Below are 17,554 nucleotides of genomic sequence, written 5' to 3' on the forward strand. Positions count from 1 at the left end.
TTTCCGAACTTTGTGCTTTTGTTCTTTTACATTGGTGTCCAGCAGCTTCCAAATGACAGCAAAGGTATGAAAGGAGATGGAAGCCTTGAGCCCATCACGTCAGCGACAGCTTTCAGTGAGGTGACATGACTCGTCTGTAGTCATGGCCGAGTGGTTAAGGCGATGGATTAGAAATCCATTGGGGTTTCCCCACGCAGGTTCGAATCCTGCTGACTACGTTCTGAATGCCTTCCTATTGGAGCAATTTTCGGTCAAAGTTCAGGAAACCTGCTTTGAAAACCAGGCCGGTCATTTGATGAGACTTGGGAAACTCGAGTTCTTCATCAGAAATGTTCCACATCTAAAACGTTATCCCTGTTTCTCTTTCCAGATACCCTGCTCGTCACGTCGGGTTTCAGCAGTTGTTATTGAACGTCCTGAGCGGAATTGCTGCTTTTCCTTTGATTCCTTTAATCCCAGTCCTCTGTTCACTGACTCTGATCAGTGGCAACACTTCTTCCTGCACGTCAAAGTGCTCGTTCCCCACCGCTCCCTCTCCCATCATTACAAACAATCGCAGGAAATTGCCACTTAACCGCCTTTGTTCCAAAGTGAAACTCACCAGCCTCGGGAATCTCTCCACCAAACGGGACTTCTCATGCCTGGACATGGTGCAAGCCAGAGAGTTGTGAAGAGATACTGTGAAAATATTGTCAATTGGCAGTTGGAAATATGTTTAGGAAGCAAACCATATAATCTAGGATCCAGCTTTGGAAATCTTGAGAAACTCTTTGGGAAATGGAATCAGAGGAGAATGAAGAAGTGTGAAATCTCGGACCGAGTAGAGGACGGGACATTGACTCTGATGTTCTCGGGACAGGAACTCATCTGAGACATTGAAAGAATTCTCGCTCCCGTACGTGAGGAATACAAACTTCATCTGGATTCTGGGACAATGAAAAACTCTGGAACACTCAAGACAATATCCAAATATTGACTGGGATCACTGCAGTACGACTACTATAGATGGGTCACATTTTGTCCAGTGTGGGCAGGAGGGCTTCCTGACACAGTATGTAGACAGGCCTTCAAGGGACGAAGCCACTTTAGATTTAATAGTGGGTAACGAGCCTGGCCAGGTTTTAGATTTGGAAGTAGGTGAGCACTTTGCAATGAGGAGCTTATTACGATGCAATGAGGTAGGATTTAGGAAGCGTAGAATGGTGTAGGAAACAGCAGGGGCTGAGCACATTAAAAATGTGGAGCTTATTCAAGGAAAAGCTCCTGTGTGTCCTAGATAAGTATGTACCTGTCAGACAGTGAGGAAGATATAGAACGCGTGAGCCGTGGTTTACTAAGGAAGAGAAATCCCTGGTCAAGAAGAACAAGAAGTCTTCTGTTAGGACAAAACGTGAAAACTCAGTTGGAGCGCTCGAGGGTTACAACGATGTCAGAAAAGACCTAAAAAGAGAGCTGAGAAGAGTCAGGAGGAGACATGAGAAGTTGTTGGCGGATATGATCAGCGTTAAGCTAAGGCTTTCCATTGGTTAACCTAAGGCTTTCCATAGGTATGTCAGGAATAAAAGAATGACGAGAGTTAGCTTTGGGACAGTCAAGGATAATAGTGGGAAGTTGTGTGTGGAGTCAGAGGAGATAGGGGAAGCACTACGTAAACAGTGTTCGACAGTATTTGCTACAGAAAATGAAAATGTTGGCGAGGAAGATATAGAGACAATTGCGTCTAGACTGAGAAGAGATCGAGGTTCACAAGGAAGAGTTATTAGAAATACTGCAGAGTGTGAAAATAGAGTGTGAAAAAATCCCTGCGCCGGATGGGATCTATCTGATGTTGTTTAGCAAATGCACTGCAGGAAGGTACAAATCAAGCTGATGCTCACAACGGCTCGTTTTGAGCCGCTAATTGGCAGTGAAGTGGCGGCGTCAATAACAGCTGTCACGCATCTCGTCTTATTCCACACCCTGAGCTCGAAATGACCCGAGATCTCTCGCTGAGTTTCTGCAGGGTCTTGCTTGGACGACACCATGACACTTTTTCACTGCAGTGAATCATGAAATCGCGTCGTGACTGTGAATAAAACGATGGAAACTTCCAGCAGAGGAGGAGCCGACCCTGAAGCAGGCAGCTGAGGACAGATGTTTCTCCTTTGCCAGTGAAAGGCACTGCTTCAGAAATTGGAAGCTTCCAAGTGAAGCTGTGTTGGCGATTCTCTTCGCTGCTTGCTCACCTTTTTAATTCTGATTCCGTGATAATCAATCACATTACATATCGACATGCTGCCAGCGTGTGACGTTACATTTGGGCCAGTGGCGTAATGGATAACGCGTCTGACTTCGGATCAGAAGATTGTAGGTTCGAGTCCTACCTGGCTCGTGGGGGAACGTCTCACTTTAACCGTGGTCCGTGTTGACGCTCCCCAATGAAGTCCTTGTCGGGATGGCGCTTCTGCCGTTAGAACTTGTGTTTGTTCTATTGTCCATTTCAAATTTCACCTCACCACAACGGACACTTCTGTCAGTCTCGGGTGTCTCCCTCTGTGGGTGGAAATGAGCATGAGCTCCTCAAAAGAGTTACAATTCGTTGTGAAAATGTCATACTTCTGCCCCATTATTGTGCCATTTAAGAACACAGGATAACCTCATTGACACTTGCCCTGGAAACATTAGAATACACAAGACTTTGAGCCAAAGTTGGAAACTGCGACTTGAATAGATGGTTCTCTGATTAGCCGCAATGCACAATGGGCAGAATGGCCTTTTCCCACTTTGTAAATCTTCGAAGACAAGTTGAAAATAATCTGCAACGAAAATGTTCAGAAAGGGGCTTTTATTTCGACCAAATACGATAGTACCTATCGCCTTGTCTTGTTATTTACTTGTGAGGTTTCGTTACTCTAAGCACCGTGGCCCGGATCCTATTCCCGCTCACGGAACGGTTGTCTTGTTCAGCAAACATATTGGTGTACCAGTACTTCTGCGGATTTTCCGATGCAAACAGGTCATTGGTTTTGTCCAAAACATTATGAAGGTTAACATAAAACAAACAGCTGCAGTTGCTGGAAATCTGAGCCTAAAACGAAAATAGTTTGCGGAACACATCAAGCCTGGCAACAGAAACGTCGACTTTGCTGCTCCTCGGATGCTGCCTTACCGACTGTGCTTTTCCAGCATCACTCTGATCTAAAATCTGGTTTCCAGCATCTGCAGTCCTCACTTTTACTTAGTTTCTTCAGTGTCGCTGGTTCCCAACTCAACAACTCCATCTCTAGCGGTTTCATGTCTGTTCCTCCATGCTGAGGAGCTGAAGAGTGAAGAAAATTAACTCACCCCATCCATCTCTGGGGTAATTGGGGACGGAAAAAGAATCTTATCACATTGAAATATATCTAGATACCACTTAATCCCTGTCTTTTATTGGGAACCATCTCTTTCATTGTAACCATGAGGAAAGACCATTTCGTTCGCCAGAATATGTCACAACGTTTGATTGTTTCTCGTCCAAGAACACTCAGATCAATAGCGCCCTTGATAAGCTCTGTTGGTCATGTTCTCAAAGAGATCTAGCAAATTGCCAAGTGCGATTTTCCTTTCAAAAAATAATTTTGACTAGGTTTGGCTGTAAATATCTTTTCCGAACTTTGTGCTTTTGTTCTTTTACATTGGCGCTCGAGGGTTACAACGATGTCAGAAAAGACCTAAAAAGAGAGCTGAGAAGAGTCAGGAGGAGACATGAGAAGTTGTTGGCGGATATGATCAGCGTTAAGCTAAGGCTTTCCATTGGTTAACCTAAGGCTTTCCATAGGTATGTCAGGAATAAAAGAATGACGAGAGTTAGCTTTGGGACAGTCAAGGATAATAGTGGGAAGTTGTGTGTGGAGTCAGAGGAGATAGGGGAAGCACTACGTAAACAGTGTTCGACAGTATTTGCTACAGAAAATGAAAATGTTGGCGAGGAAGATATAGAGACAATTGCGTCTAGACTGAGAAGAGATCGAGGTTCACAAGGAAGAGTTATTAGAAATACTGCAGAGTGTGAAAATAGAGTGTGAAAAAATCCCTGCGCCGGATGGGATCTATCTGATGTTGTTTAGCAAATGCACTGCAGGAAGGTACAAATCAAGCTGATGCTCACAACGGCTCGTTTTGAGCCGCTAATTGGCAGTGAAGTGGCGGCGTCAATAACAGCTGTCACGCATCTCGTCTTATTCCACACCCTGAGCTCGAAATGACCCGAGATCTCTCGCTGAGTTTCTGCAGGGTCTTGCTTGGACGACACCATGACACTTTTTCACTGCAGTGAATCATGAAATCGCGTCGTGACTGTGAATAAAACGATGGAAACTTCCAGCAGAGGAGGAGCCGACCCTGAAGCAGGCAGCTGAGGACAAATGTTTCTCCTTTGCCAGTGAAAGGCACTGCTTCAGAAATTGGAAGCTTCCAAGTGAAGCTGTGTTGGCGATTATCTTCGCTGCTTGCTCACCTTTTTAATTCTGATTCCGTGATAATCAATCACATTACATATCGACATGCTGCCAGCGTGTGACGTTACATTTGGGCCAGTGGCGTAATGGATAACGCGTCTGACTTCGGATCAGAAGATTGTAGGTTCGAGTCCTACCTGGCTCGTGGGGGAACGTCTCACTTTAACCGTGGTCCGTGTTGACGCTCCCCAATGAAGTCCTTGTCGGGATGGCGCTTCTGCCGTTAGAACTTGTGTTTGTTCTATTGTCCATTTCAAATTTCACCTCACCACAACGGACACTTCTGTCAGTCTCGGGTGTCTCCCTCTGTGGGTGGAAATGAGCATGAGCTCCTCAAAAGAGTTACAATTCGTTGTGAAAATGTCATACTTCTGCCCCATTATTGTGCCATTTAAGAACACAGGATAACCTCATTGACACTTGCCCTGGAAACATTAGAATACACAAGACTTTGAGCCAAAGTTGGAAACTGCGACTTGAATAGATGGTTCTCTGATTAGCCGCAATGCACAATGGGCAGAATGGCCTTTTCCCACTTTGTAAATCTTCGAAGACAAGTTGAAAATAATCTGCAACGAAAATGTTCAGAAAGGGGCTTTTATTTCGACCAAATACGATAGTACCTATCGCCTTGTCTTGTTATTTACTTGTGAGGTTTCGTTACTCTAAGCACCGTGGCCCGGATCCTATTCCCGCTCACGGAACGGTTGTCTTGTTCAGCAAACATATTGGTGTACCAGTACTTCTGCGGATTTTCCGATGCAAACAGGTCATTGGTTTTGTCCAAAACATTATGAAGGTTAACATAAAACAAACAGCTGCAGTTGCTGGAAATCTGAGCCTAAAACGAAAATAGTTTGCGGAACACATCAAGCCTGGCAACAGAAACGTCGACTTTGCTGCTCCTCGGATGCTGCCTTACCGACTGTGCTTTTCCAGCATCACTCTGATCTAAAATCTGGTTTCCAGCATCTGCAGTCCTCACTTTTACTTAGTTTCTTCAGTGTCGCTGGTTCCCAACTCAACAACTCCATCTCTAGCGGTTTCATGTCTGTTCCTCCATGCTGAGGAGCTGAAGAGTGAAGAAAATTAACTCACCCCATCCATCTCTGGGGTAATTGGGGACGGAAAAAGAATCTTATCACATTGAAATATATCTAGATACGACTTAATCCCTGTCTTTTATTGGGAACCATCTCTTTCATTGTAACCATGAGGAAAGACCATTTCGTTCGCCAGAATATGTCACAACGTTTGATTGTTTCTCGTCCAAGAACACTCAGATCAATAGCGCCCTTGATAAGCTCTGTTGGTCATGTTCTCAAAGAGATCTAGCAAATTGCCAAGTGCGATTTTCCTTTCAAAAAATAATTTTGACTAGGTTTGGCTGTAAATATCTTTTCCGAACTTTGTGCTTTTGTTCTTTTACATTGGTGTCCAGCAGCTTCCAAATGACAGCAAAGGTATGAAAGGAGATGGAAGCCTTGAGCCCATCACGTCAGCGACAGCTTTCAGTGAGGTGACATGACTCGTCTGTAGTCATGGCCGAGTGGTTAAGGCGATGGATTAGAAATCCATTGGGGTTTCCCCACGCAGGTTCGAATCCTGCTGACTACGTTCTGAATGCCTTCCTATTGGAGCAATTTTCGGTCAAAGTTCAGGAAACCTGCTTTGAAAACCAGGCCGGTCATTTGATGAGACTTGGGAAACTCGAGTTCTTCATCAGAAATGTTCCACATCTAAAACGTTATCCCTGTTTCTCTTTCCAGATACCCTGCTCGTCACGTCGGGTTTCAGCAGTTGTTATTGAACGTCCTGAGCGGAATTGCTGCTTTTCCTTTGATTCCTTTAATCCCAGTCCTCTGTTCACTGACTCTGATCAGTGGCAACACTTCTTCCTGCACGTCAAAGTGCTCGTTCCCCACCGCTCCCTCTCCCATCATTACAAACAATCGCAGGAAATTGCCACTTAACCGCCTTTGTTCCAAAGTGAAACTCACCAGCCTCGGGAATCTCTCCACCAAACGGGACTTCTCATGCCTGGACATGGTGCAAGCCAGAGAGTTGTGAAGAGATACTGTGAAAATATTGTCAATTGGCAGTTGGAAATATGTTTAGGAAGCAAACCATATAATCTAGGATCCAGCTTTGGAAATCTTGAGAAACTCTTTGGGAAATGGAATCAGAGGAGAATGAAGAAGTGTGAAATCTCGGACCGAGTAGAGGACGGGACATTGACTCTGATGTTCTCGGGACAGGAACTCATCTGAGACATTGAAAGAATTCTCGCTCCCGTACGTGAGGAATACAAACTTCATCTGGATTCTGGGACAATGAAAAACTCTGGAACACTCAAGACAATATCCAAATATTGACTGGGATCACTGCAGTACGACTACTATAGATGGGTCACATTTTGTCCAGTGTGGGCAGGAGGGCTTCCTGACACAGTATGTAGACAGGCCTTCAAGGGACGAAGCCACTTTAGATTTAATAGTGGGTAACGAGCCTGGCCAGGTTTTAGATTTGGAAGTAGGTGAGCACTTTGCAATGAGGAGCTTATTACGATGCAATGAGGTAGGATTTAGGAAGCGTAGAATGGTGTAGGAAACAGCAGGGGCTGAGCACATTAAAAATGTGGAGCTTATTCAAGGAAAAGCTCCTGTGTGTCCTAGATAAGTATGTACCTGTCAGACAGTGAGGAAGATATAGAACGCGTGAGCCGTGGTTTACTAAGGAAGAGAAATCCCTGGTCAAGAAGAACAAGAAGTCTTCTGTTAGGACAAAACGTGAAAACTCAGTTGGAGCGCTCGAGGGTTACAACGATGTCAGAAAAGACCTAAAAAGAGAGCTGAGAAGAGTCAGGAGGAGACATGAGAAGTTGTTGGCGGATATGATCAGCGTTAAGCTAAGGCTTTCCATTGGTTAACCTAAGGCTTTCCATAGGTATGTCAGGAATAAAAGAATGACGAGAGTTAGCTTTGGGACAGTCAAGGATAATAGTGGGAAGTTGTGTGTGGAGTCAGAGGAGATAGGGGAAGCACTACGTAAACAGTGTTCGACAGTATTTGCTACAGAAAATGAAAATGTTGGCGAGGAAGATATAGAGACAATTGCGTCTAGACTGAGAAGAGATCGAGGTTCACAAGGAAGAGTTATTAGAAATACTGCAGAGTGTGAAAATAGAGTGTGAAAAAATCCCTGCGCCGGATGGGATCTATCTGATGTTGTTTAGCAAATGCACTGCAGGAAGGTACAAATCAAGCTGATGCTCACAACGGCTCGTTTTGAGCCGCTAATTGGCAGTGAAGTGGCGGCGTCAATAACAGCTGTCACGCATCTCGTCTTATTCCACACCCTGAGCTCGAAATGACCCGAGATCTCTCGCTGAGTTTCTGCAGGGTCTTGCTTGGACGACACCATGACACTTTTTCACTGCAGTGAATCATGAAATCGCGTCGAGACTGTGAATAAAACGATGGAAACTTCCAGCAGAGGAGGAGCCGACCCTGAAGCAGGCAGCTGAGGACAAATGTTTCTCCTTTGCCAGTGAAAGGCACTGCTTCAGAAATTGGAAGCTTCCAAGTGAAGCTGTGTTGGCGATTCTCTTCGCTGCTTGCTCACCTTTTTAATTCTGATTCCGTGATAATCAATCACATTACATATCGACATGCTGCCAGCGTGTGACGTTACATTTGGGCCAGTGGCGTAATGGATAACGCGTCTGACTTCGGATCAGAAGATTGTAGGTTCGAGTCCTACCTGGCTCGTGGGGGAACGTCTCACTTTAACCGTGGTCCGTGTTGACGCTCCCCAATGAAGTCCTTGTCGGGATGGCGCTTCTGCCGTTAGAACTTGTGTTTGTTCTATTGTCCATTTCAAATTTCACCTCACCACAACGGACACTTCTGTCAGTCTCGGGTGTCTCCCTCTGTGGGTGGAAATGAGCATGAGCTCCTCAAAAGAGTTACAATTCGTTGTGAAAATGTCATACTTCTGCCCCATTATTGTGCCATTTAAGAACACAGGATAACCTCATTGACACTTGCCCTGGAAACATTAGAATACACAAGACTTTGAGCCAAAGTTGGAAACTGCGACTTGAATAGATGGTTCTCTGATTAGCCGCAATGCACAATGGGCAGAATGGCCTTTTCCCACTTTGTAAATCTTCGAAGACAAGTTGAAAATAATCTGCAACGAAAATGTTCAGAAAGGGGCTTTTATTTCGACCAAATACGATAGTACCTATCGCCTTGTCTTGTTATTTACTTGTGAGGTTTCGTTACTCTAAGCACCGTGGCCCGGATCCTATTCCCGCTCACGGAACGGTTGTCTTGTTCAGCAAACATATTGGTGTACCAGTACTTCTGCGGATTTTCCGATGCAAACAGGTCATTGGTTTTGTCCAAAACATTATGAAGGTTAACATAAAACAAACAGCTGCAGTTGCTGGAAATCTGAGCCTAAAACGAAAATAGTTTGCGGAACACATCAAGCCTGGCAACAGAAACGTCGACTTTGCTGCTCCTCGGATGCTGCCTTACCGACTGTGCTTTTCCAGCATCACTCTGATCTAAAATCTGGTTTCCAGCATCTGCAGTCCTCACTTTTACTTAGTTTCTTCAGTGTCGCTGGTTCCCAACTCAACAACTCCATCTCTAGCGGTTTCATGTCTGTTCCTCCATGCTGAGGAGCTGAAGAGTGAAGAAAATTAACTCACCCCATCCATCTCTGGGGTAATTGGGGACGGAAAAAGAATCTTATCACATTGAAATATATCTAGATACCACTTAATCCCTGTCTTTTATTGGGAACCATCTCTTTCATTGTAACCATGAGGAAAGACCATTTCGTTCGCCAGAATATGTCACAACGTTTGATTGTTTCTCGTCCAAGAACACTCAGATCAATAGCGCCCTTGATAAGCTCTGTTGGTCATGTTCTCAAAGAGATCTAGCAAATTGCCAAGTGCGATTTTCCTTTCAAAAAATAATTTTGACTAGGTTTGGCTGTAAATATCTTTTCCGAACTTTGTGCTTTTGTTCTTTTACATTGGCGCTCGAGGGTTACAACGATGTCAGAAAAGACCTAAAAAGAGAGCTGAGAAGAGTCAGGAGGAGACATGAGAAGTTGTTGGCGGATATGATCAGCGTTAAGCTAAGGCTTTCCATTGGTTAACCTAAGGCTTTCCATAGGTATGTCAGGAATAAAAGAATGACGAGAGTTAGCTTTGGGACAGTCAAGGATAATAGTGGGAAGTTGTGTGTGGAGTCAGAGGAGATAGGGGAAGCACTACGTAAACAGTGTTCGACAGTATTTGCTACAGAAAATGAAAATGTTGGCGAGGAAGATATAGAGACAATTGCGTCTAGACTGAGAAGAGATCGAGGTTCACAAGGAAGAGTTATTAGAAATACTGCAGAGTGTGAAAATAGAGTGTGAAAAAATCCCTGCGCCGGATGGGATCTATCTGATGTTGTTTAGCAAATGCACTGCAGGAAGGTACAAATCAAGCTGATGCTCACAACGGCTCGTTTTGAGCCGCTAATTGGCAGTGAAGTGGCGGCGTCAATAACAGCTGTCACGCATCTCGTCTTATTCCACACCCTGAGCTCGAAATGACCCGAGATCTCTCGCTGAGTTTCTGCAGGGTCTTGCTTGGACGACACCATGACACTTTTTCACTGCAGTGAATCATGAAATCGCGTCGTGACTGTGAATAAAACGATGGAAACTTCCAGCAGAGGAGGAGCCGACCCTGAAGCAGGCAGCTGAGGACAAATGTTTCTCCTTTGCCAGTGAAAGGCACTGCTTCAGAAATTGGAAGCTTCCAAGTGAAGCTGTGTTGGCGATTATCTTCGCTGCTTGCTCACCTTTTTAATTCTGATTCCGTGATAATCAATCACATTACATATCGACATGCTGCCAGCGTGTGACGTTACATTTGGGCCAGTGGCGTAATGGATAACGCGTCTGACTTCGGATCAGAAGATTGTAGGTTCGAGTCCTACCTGGCTCGTGGGGGAACGTCTCACTTTAACCGTGGTCCGTGTTGACGCTCCCCAATGAAGTCCTTGTCGGGATGGCGCTTCTGCCGTTAGAACTTGTGTTTGTTCTATTGTCCATTTCAAATTTCACCTCACCACAACGGACACTTCTGTCAGTCTCGGGTGTCTCCCTCTGTGGGTGGAAATGAGCATGAGCTCCTCAAAAGAGTTACAATTCGTTGTGAAAATGTCATACTTCTGCCCCATTATTGTGCCATTTAAGAACACAGGATAACCTCATTGACACTTGCCCTGGAAACATTAGAATACACAAGACTTTGAGCCAAAGTTGGAAACTGCGACTTGAATAGATGGTTCTCTGATTAGCCGCAATGCACAATGGGCAGAATGGCCTTTTCCCACTTTGTAAATCTTCGAAGACAAGTTGAAAATAATCTGCAACGAAAATGTTCAGAAAGGGGCTTTTATTTCGACCAAATACGATAGTACCTATCGCCTTGTCTTGTTATTTACTTGTGAGGTTTCGTTACTCTAAGCACCGTGGCCCGGATCCTATTCCCGCTCACGGAACGGTTGTCTTGTTCAGCAAACATATTGGTGTACCAGTACTTCTGCGGATTTTCCGATGCAAACAGGTCATTGGTTTTGTCCAAAACATTATGAAGGTTAACATAAAACAAACAGCTGCAGTTGCTGGAAATCTGAGCCTAAAACGAAAATAGTTTGCGGAACACATCAAGCCTGGCAACAGAAACGTCGACTTTGCTGCTCCTCGGATGCTGCCTTACCGACTGTGCTTTTCCAGCATCACTCTGATCTAAAATCTGGTTTCCAGCATCTGCAGTCCTCACTTTTACTTAGTTTCTTCAGTGTCGCTGGTTCCCAACTCAACAACTCCATCTCTAGCGGTTTCATGTCTGTTCCTCCATGCTGAGGAGCTGAAGAGTGAAGAAAATTAACTCACCCCATCCATCTCTGGGGTAATTGGGGACGGAAAAAGAATCTTATCACATTGAAATATATCTAGATACCACTTAATCCCTGTCTTTTATTGGGAACCATCTCTTTCATTGTAACCATGAGGAAAGACCATTTCGTTCGCCAGAATATGTCACAACGTTTGATTGTTTCTCGTCCAAGAACACTCAGATCAATAGCGCCCTTGATAAGCTCTGTTGGTCATGTTCTCAAAGAGATCTAGCAAATTGCCAAGTGCGATTTTCCTTTCAAAAAATAATTTTGACTAGGTTTGGCTGTAAATATCTTTTCCGAACTTTGTGCTTTTGTTCTTTTACATTGGCGCTCGAGGGTTACAACGATGTCAGAAAAGACCTAAAAAGAGAGCTGAGAAGAGTCAGGAGGAGACATGAGAAGTTGTTGGCGGATATGATCAGCGTTAAGCTAAGGCTTTCCATTGGTTAACCTAAGGCTTTCCATAGGTATGTCAGGAATAAAAGAATGACGAGAGTTAGCTTTGGGACAGTCAAGGATAATAGTGGGAAGTTGTGTGTGGAGTCAGAGGAGATAGGGGAAGCACTACGTAAACAGTGTTCGACAGTATTTGCTACAGAAAATGAAAATGTTGGCGAGGAAGATATAGAGACAATTGCGTCTAGACTGAGAAGAGATCGAGGTTCACAAGGAAGAGTTATTAGAAATACTGCAGAGTGTGAAAATAGAGTGTGAAAAAATCCCTGCGCCGGATGGGATCTATCTGATGTTGTTTAGCAAATGCACTGCAGGAAGGTACAAATCAAGCTGATGCTCACAACGGCTCGTTTTGAGCCGCTAATTGGCAGTGAAGTGGCGGCGTCAATAACAGCTGTCACGCATCTCGTCTTATTCCACACCCTGAGCTCGAAATGACCCGAGATCTCTCGCTGAGTTTCTGCAGGGTCTTGCTTGGACGACACCATGACACTTTTTCACTGCAGTGAATCATGAAATCGCGTCGAGACTGTGAATAAAACGATGGAAACTTCCAGCAGAGGAGGAGCCGACCCTGAAGCAGGCAGCTGAGGACAAATGTTTCTCCTTTGCCAGTGAAAGGCACTGCTTCAGAAATTGGAAGCTTCCAAGTGAAGCTGTGTTGGCGATTATCTTCGCTGCTTGCTCACCTTTTTAATTCTGATTCCGTGATAATCAATCACATTACATATCGACATGCTGCCAGCGTGTGACGTTACATTTGGGCCAGTGGCGTAATGGATAACGCGTCTGACTTCGGATCAGAAGATTGTAGGTTCGAGTCCTACCTGGCTCGTGGGGGAACGTCTCACTTTAACCGTGGTCCGTGTTGACGCTCCCCAATGAAGTCCTTGTCGGGATGGCGCTTCTGCCGTTAGAACTTGTGTTTGTTCTATTGTCCATTTCAAATTTCACCTCACCACAACGGACACTTCTGTCAGTCTCGGGTGTCTCCCTCTGTGGGTGGAAATGAGCATGAGCTCCTCAAAAGAGTTACAATTCGTTGTGAAAATGTCATACTTCTGCCCCATTATTGTGCCATTTAAGAACACAGGATAACCTCATTGACACTTGCCCTGGAAACATTAGAATACACAAGACTTTGAGCCAAAGTTGGAAACTGCGACTTGAATAGATGGTTCTCTGATTAGCCGCAATGCACAATGGGCAGAATGGCCTTTTCCCACTTTGTAAATCTTCGAAGACAAGTTGAAAATAATCTGCAACGAAAATGTTCAGAAAGGGGCTTTTATTTCGACCAAATACGATAGTACCTATCGCCTTGTCTTGTTATTTACTTGTGAGGTTTCGTTACTCTAAGCACCGTGGCCCGGATCCTATTCCCGCTCACGGAACGGTTGTCTTGTTCAGCAAACATATTGGTGTACCAGTACTTCTGCGGATTTTCCGATGCAAACAGGTCATTGGTTTTGTCCAAAACATTATGAAGGTTAACATAAAACAAACAGCTGCAGTTGCTGGAAATCTGAGCCAAAAACGAAAATAGTTTGCGGAACACATCAAGCCTGGCAACAGAAACGTCGACTTTGCTGCTCCTCGGATGCTGCCTTACCGACTGTGCTTTTCCAGCATCACTCTGATCTAAAATCTGGTTTCCAGCATCTGCAGTCCTCACTTTTACTTAGTTTCTTCAGTGTCGCTGGTTCCCAACTCAACAACTCCATCTCTAGCGGTTTCATGTCTGTTCCTCCATGCTGAGGAGCTGAAGAGTGAAGAAAATTAACTCACCCCATCCATCTCTGGGGTAATTGGGGACGGAAAAAGAATCTTATCACATTGAAATATATCTAGATACCACTTAATCCCTGTCTTTTATTGGGAACCATCTCTTTCATTGTAACCATGAGGAAAGACCATTTCGTTCGCCAGAATATGTCACAACGTTTGATTGTTTCTCGTCCAAGAACACTCAGATCAATAGCGCCCTTGATAAGCTCTGTTGGTCATGTTCTCAAAGAGATCTAGCAAATTGCCAAGTGCGATTTTCCTTTCAAAAAATAATTTTGACTAGGTTTGGCTGTAAATATCTTTTCCGAACTTTGTGCTTTTGTTCTTTTACATTGGCGCTCGAGGGTTACAACGATGTCAGAAAAGACCTAAAAAGAGAGCTGAGAAGAGTCAGGAGGAGACATGAGAAGTTGTTGGCGGATATGATCAGCGTTAAGCTAAGGCTTTCCATTGGTTAACCTAAGGCTTTCCATAGGTATGTCAGGAATAAAAGAATGACGAGAGTTAGCTTTGGGACAGTCAAGGATAATAGTGGGAAGTTGTGTGTGGAGTCAGAGGAGATAGGGGAAGCACTACGTAAACAGTGTTCGACAGTATTTGCTACAGAAAATGAAAATGTTGGCGAGGAAGATATAGAGACAATTGCGTCTAGACTGAGAAGAGATCGAGGTTCACAAGGAAGAGTTATTAGAAATACTGCAGAGTGTGAAAATAGAGTGTGAAAAAATCCCTGCGCCGGATGGGATCTATCTGATGTTGTTTAGCAAATGCACTGCAGGAAGGTACAAATCAAGCTGATGCTCACAACGGCTCGTTTTGAGCCGCTAATTGGCAGTGAAGTGGCGGCGTCAATAACAGCTGTCACGCATCTCGTCTTATTCCACACCCTGAGCTCGAAATGACCCGAGATCTCTCGCTGAGTTTCTGCAGGGTCTTGCTTGGACGACACCATGACACTTTTTCACTGCAGTGAATCATGAAATCGCGTCGTGACTGTGAATAAAACGATGGAAACTTCCAGCAGAGGAGGAGCCGACCCTGAAGCAGGCAGCTGAGGACAAATGTTTCTCCTTTGCCAGTGAAAGGCACTGCTTCAGAAATTGGAAGCTTCCAAGTGAAGCTGTGTTGGCGATTATCTTCGCTGCTTGCTCACCTTTTTAATTCTGATTCCGTGATAATCAATCACATTACATATCGACATGCTGCCAGCGTGTGACGTTACATTTGGGCCAGTGGCGTAATGGATAACGCGTCTGACTTCGGATCAGAAGATTGTAGGTTCGAGTCCTACCTGGCTCGTGGGGGAACGTCTCACTTTAACCGTGGTCCGTGTTGACGCTCCCCAATGAAGTCCTTGTCGGGATGGCGCTTCTGCCGTTAGAACTTGTGTTTGTTCTATTGTCCATTTCAAATTTCACCTCACCACAACGGACACTTCTGTCAGTCTCGGGTGTCTCCCTCTGTGGGTGGAAATGAGCATGAGCTCCTCAAAAGAGTTACAATTCGTTGTGAAAATGTCATACTTCTGCCCCATTATTGTGCCATTTAAGAACACAGGATAACCTCATTGACACTTGCCCTGGAAACATTAGAATACACAAGACTTTGAGCCAAAGTTGGAAACTGCGACTTGAATAGATGGTTCTCTGATTAGCCGCAATGCACAATGGGCAGAATGGCCTTTTCCCACTTTGTAAATCTTCGAAGACAAGTTGAAAATAATCTGCAACGAAAATGTTCAGAAAGGGGCTTTTATTTCGACCAAATACGATAGTACCTATCGCCTTGTCTTGTTATTTACTTGTGAGGTTTCGTTACTCTAAGCACCGTGGCCCGGATCCTATTCCCGCTCACGGAACGGTTGTCTTGTTCAGCAAACATATTGGTGTACCAGTACTTCTGCGGATTTTCCGATGCAAACAGGTCATTGGTTTTGTCCAAAACATTATGAAGGTTAACATAAAACAAACAGCTGCAGTTGCTGGAAATCTGAGCCTAAAACGAAAATAGTTTGCGGAACACATCAAGCCTGGCAACAGAAACGTCGACTTTGCTGCTCCTCGGATGCTGCCTTACCGACTGTGCTTTTCCAGCATCACTCTGATCTAAAATCTGGTTTCCAGCATCTGCAGTCCTCACTTTTACTTAGTTTCTTCAGTGTCGCTGGTTCCCAACTCAACAACTCCATCTCTAGCGGTTTCATGTCTGTTCCTCCATGCTGAGGAGCTGAAGAGTGAAGAAAATTAACTCACCCCATCCATCTCTGGGGTAATTGGGGACGGAAAAAGAATCTTATCACATTGAAATATATCTAGATACCACTTAATCCCTGTCTTTTATTGGGAACCATCTCTTTCATTGTAACCATGAGGAAAGACCATTTCGTTCGCCAGAATATGTCACAACGTTTGATTGTTTCTCGTCCAAGAACACTCAGATCAATAGCGCCCTTGATAAGCTCTGTTGGTCATGTTCTCAAAGAGATCTAGCAAATTGCCAAGTGCGATTTTCCTTTCAAAAAATAATTTTGACTAGGTTTGGCTGTAAATATCTTTTCCGAACTTTGTGCTTTTGTTCTTTTACATTGGCGCTCGAGGGTTACAACGATGTCAGAAAAGACCTAAAAAGAGAGCTGAGAAGAGTCAGGAGGAGACATGAGAAGTTGTTGGCGGATATGATCAGCGTTAAGCTAAGGCTTTCCATTGGTTAACCTAAGGCTTTCCATAGGTATGTCAGGAATAAAAGAATGACGAGAGTTAGCTTTGGGACAGTCAAGGATAATAGTGGGAAGTTGTGTGTGGAGTCAGAGGAGATAGGGGAAGCACTACGTAAACAGTGTTCGACAGTATTTGCTACAGAAAATGAAAATGTTGGCGAGGAAGATATAGAGACAATTGCGTCTAGACTGAGAAGAGATCGAGGTTCACAAGGAAGAGTTATTAGAAATACTGCAGAGTGTGAAAATAGAGTGTGAAAAAATCCCTGCGCCGGATGGGATCTATCTGATGTTGTTTAGCAAATGCACTGCAGGAAGGTACAAATCAAGCTGATGCTCACAACGGCTCGTTTTGAGCCGCTAATTGGCAGTGAAGTGGCGGCGTCAATAACAGCTGTCACGCATCTCGTCTTATTCCACACCCTGAGCTCGAAATGACCCGAGATCTCTCGCTGAGTTTCTGCAGGGTCTTGCTTGGACGACACCATGACACTTTTTCACTGCAGTGAATCATGAAATCGCGTCGTGACTGTGAATAAAACGATGGAAACTTCCAGCAGAGGAGGAGCCGACCCTGAAGCAGGCAGCTGAGGACAAATGTTTCTCCTTTGCCAGTGAAAGGCACTGCTTCAGAAATTGGAAGCTTCCAAGTGAAGCTGTGTTGGCGATTATCTTCGCTGCTTGCTCACCTTTTTAATTCTGATTCCGTGATAATCAATCACATTACATATCGACATGCTGCCAGCGTGTGACGTTACATTTGGGCCAGTGGCGTAATGGATAACGCGTCTGACTTCGGATCAGAAGATTGTAGGTTCGAGTCCTACCTGGCTCGTGGGGGAACGTCTCACTTTAACCGTGGTCCGTGTTGACGCTCCCCAATGAAGTCCTTGTCGGGATGGCGCTTCTGCCGTTAGAACTTGTGTTTGTTCTATTGTCCATTTCAAATTTCACCTCACCACAACGGACACTTCTGTCAGTCTCGGGTGTCTCCCTCTGTGGGTGGAAATGAGCATGAGCTCCTCAAAAGAGTTACAATTCGTTGTGAAAATGTCATACTTCTGCCCCATTATTGTGCCATTTAAGAACACAGGATAACCTCATTGACACTTGCCCTGGAAACATTAGAATAC

General features: G+C 44.6%; 9 non-coding genes across 9 annotated transcripts; all 9 read left to right on the top strand.

Annotated features, from left to right (window-relative positions):
* The first annotated feature begins 136 nt into the window (after window positions 1-136).
* On the top strand, window positions 137-218 carry trnas-aga (transfer RNA serine (anticodon AGA)). Its single transcript has one exon. It is a non-coding gene; the product is annotated as a tRNA-Ser (tRNA).
* Window positions 219-2,298: 2,080 nt separating this feature from the next.
* trnar-ucg (transfer RNA arginine (anticodon UCG)) lies at window positions 2,299-2,371 on the top strand. Its single transcript has one exon. It is a non-coding gene; the product is annotated as a tRNA-Arg (tRNA).
* Window positions 2,372-4,550: 2,179 nt separating this feature from the next.
* Window positions 4,551-4,623, top strand: trnar-ucg (transfer RNA arginine (anticodon UCG)). The gene has a single exon. It is a non-coding gene; the product is annotated as a tRNA-Arg (tRNA).
* A 1,390-nt stretch (window positions 4,624-6,013) lies between these two features.
* On the top strand, window positions 6,014-6,095 carry trnas-aga (transfer RNA serine (anticodon AGA)). Its single transcript has one exon. It is a non-coding gene; the product is annotated as a tRNA-Ser (tRNA).
* A 2,080-nt stretch (window positions 6,096-8,175) lies between these two features.
* On the top strand, window positions 8,176-8,248 carry trnar-ucg (transfer RNA arginine (anticodon UCG)). Its single transcript has one exon. It is a non-coding gene; the product is annotated as a tRNA-Arg (tRNA).
* A 2,179-nt stretch (window positions 8,249-10,427) lies between these two features.
* On the top strand, window positions 10,428-10,500 carry trnar-ucg (transfer RNA arginine (anticodon UCG)). The gene has a single exon. It is a non-coding gene; the product is annotated as a tRNA-Arg (tRNA).
* Window positions 10,501-12,679: 2,179 nt separating this feature from the next.
* trnar-ucg (transfer RNA arginine (anticodon UCG)) lies at window positions 12,680-12,752 on the top strand. The gene has a single exon. It is a non-coding gene; the product is annotated as a tRNA-Arg (tRNA).
* A 2,179-nt stretch (window positions 12,753-14,931) lies between these two features.
* Window positions 14,932-15,004, top strand: trnar-ucg (transfer RNA arginine (anticodon UCG)). Its single transcript has one exon. It is a non-coding gene; the product is annotated as a tRNA-Arg (tRNA).
* A 2,179-nt stretch (window positions 15,005-17,183) lies between these two features.
* Window positions 17,184-17,256, top strand: trnar-ucg (transfer RNA arginine (anticodon UCG)). Its single transcript has one exon. It is a non-coding gene; the product is annotated as a tRNA-Arg (tRNA).
* Window positions 17,257-17,554: the final 298 nt, after the last annotated feature.

The sequence above is a fragment of the Hemiscyllium ocellatum genome, unplaced genomic scaffold (genome assembly GCF_020745735.1).
Source record: "Hemiscyllium ocellatum isolate sHemOce1 unplaced genomic scaffold, sHemOce1.pat.X.cur. scaffold_2082_pat_ctg1, whole genome shotgun sequence".
Lineage (NCBI taxonomy): Eukaryota > Metazoa > Chordata > Chondrichthyes > Orectolobiformes > Hemiscylliidae > Hemiscyllium > Hemiscyllium ocellatum.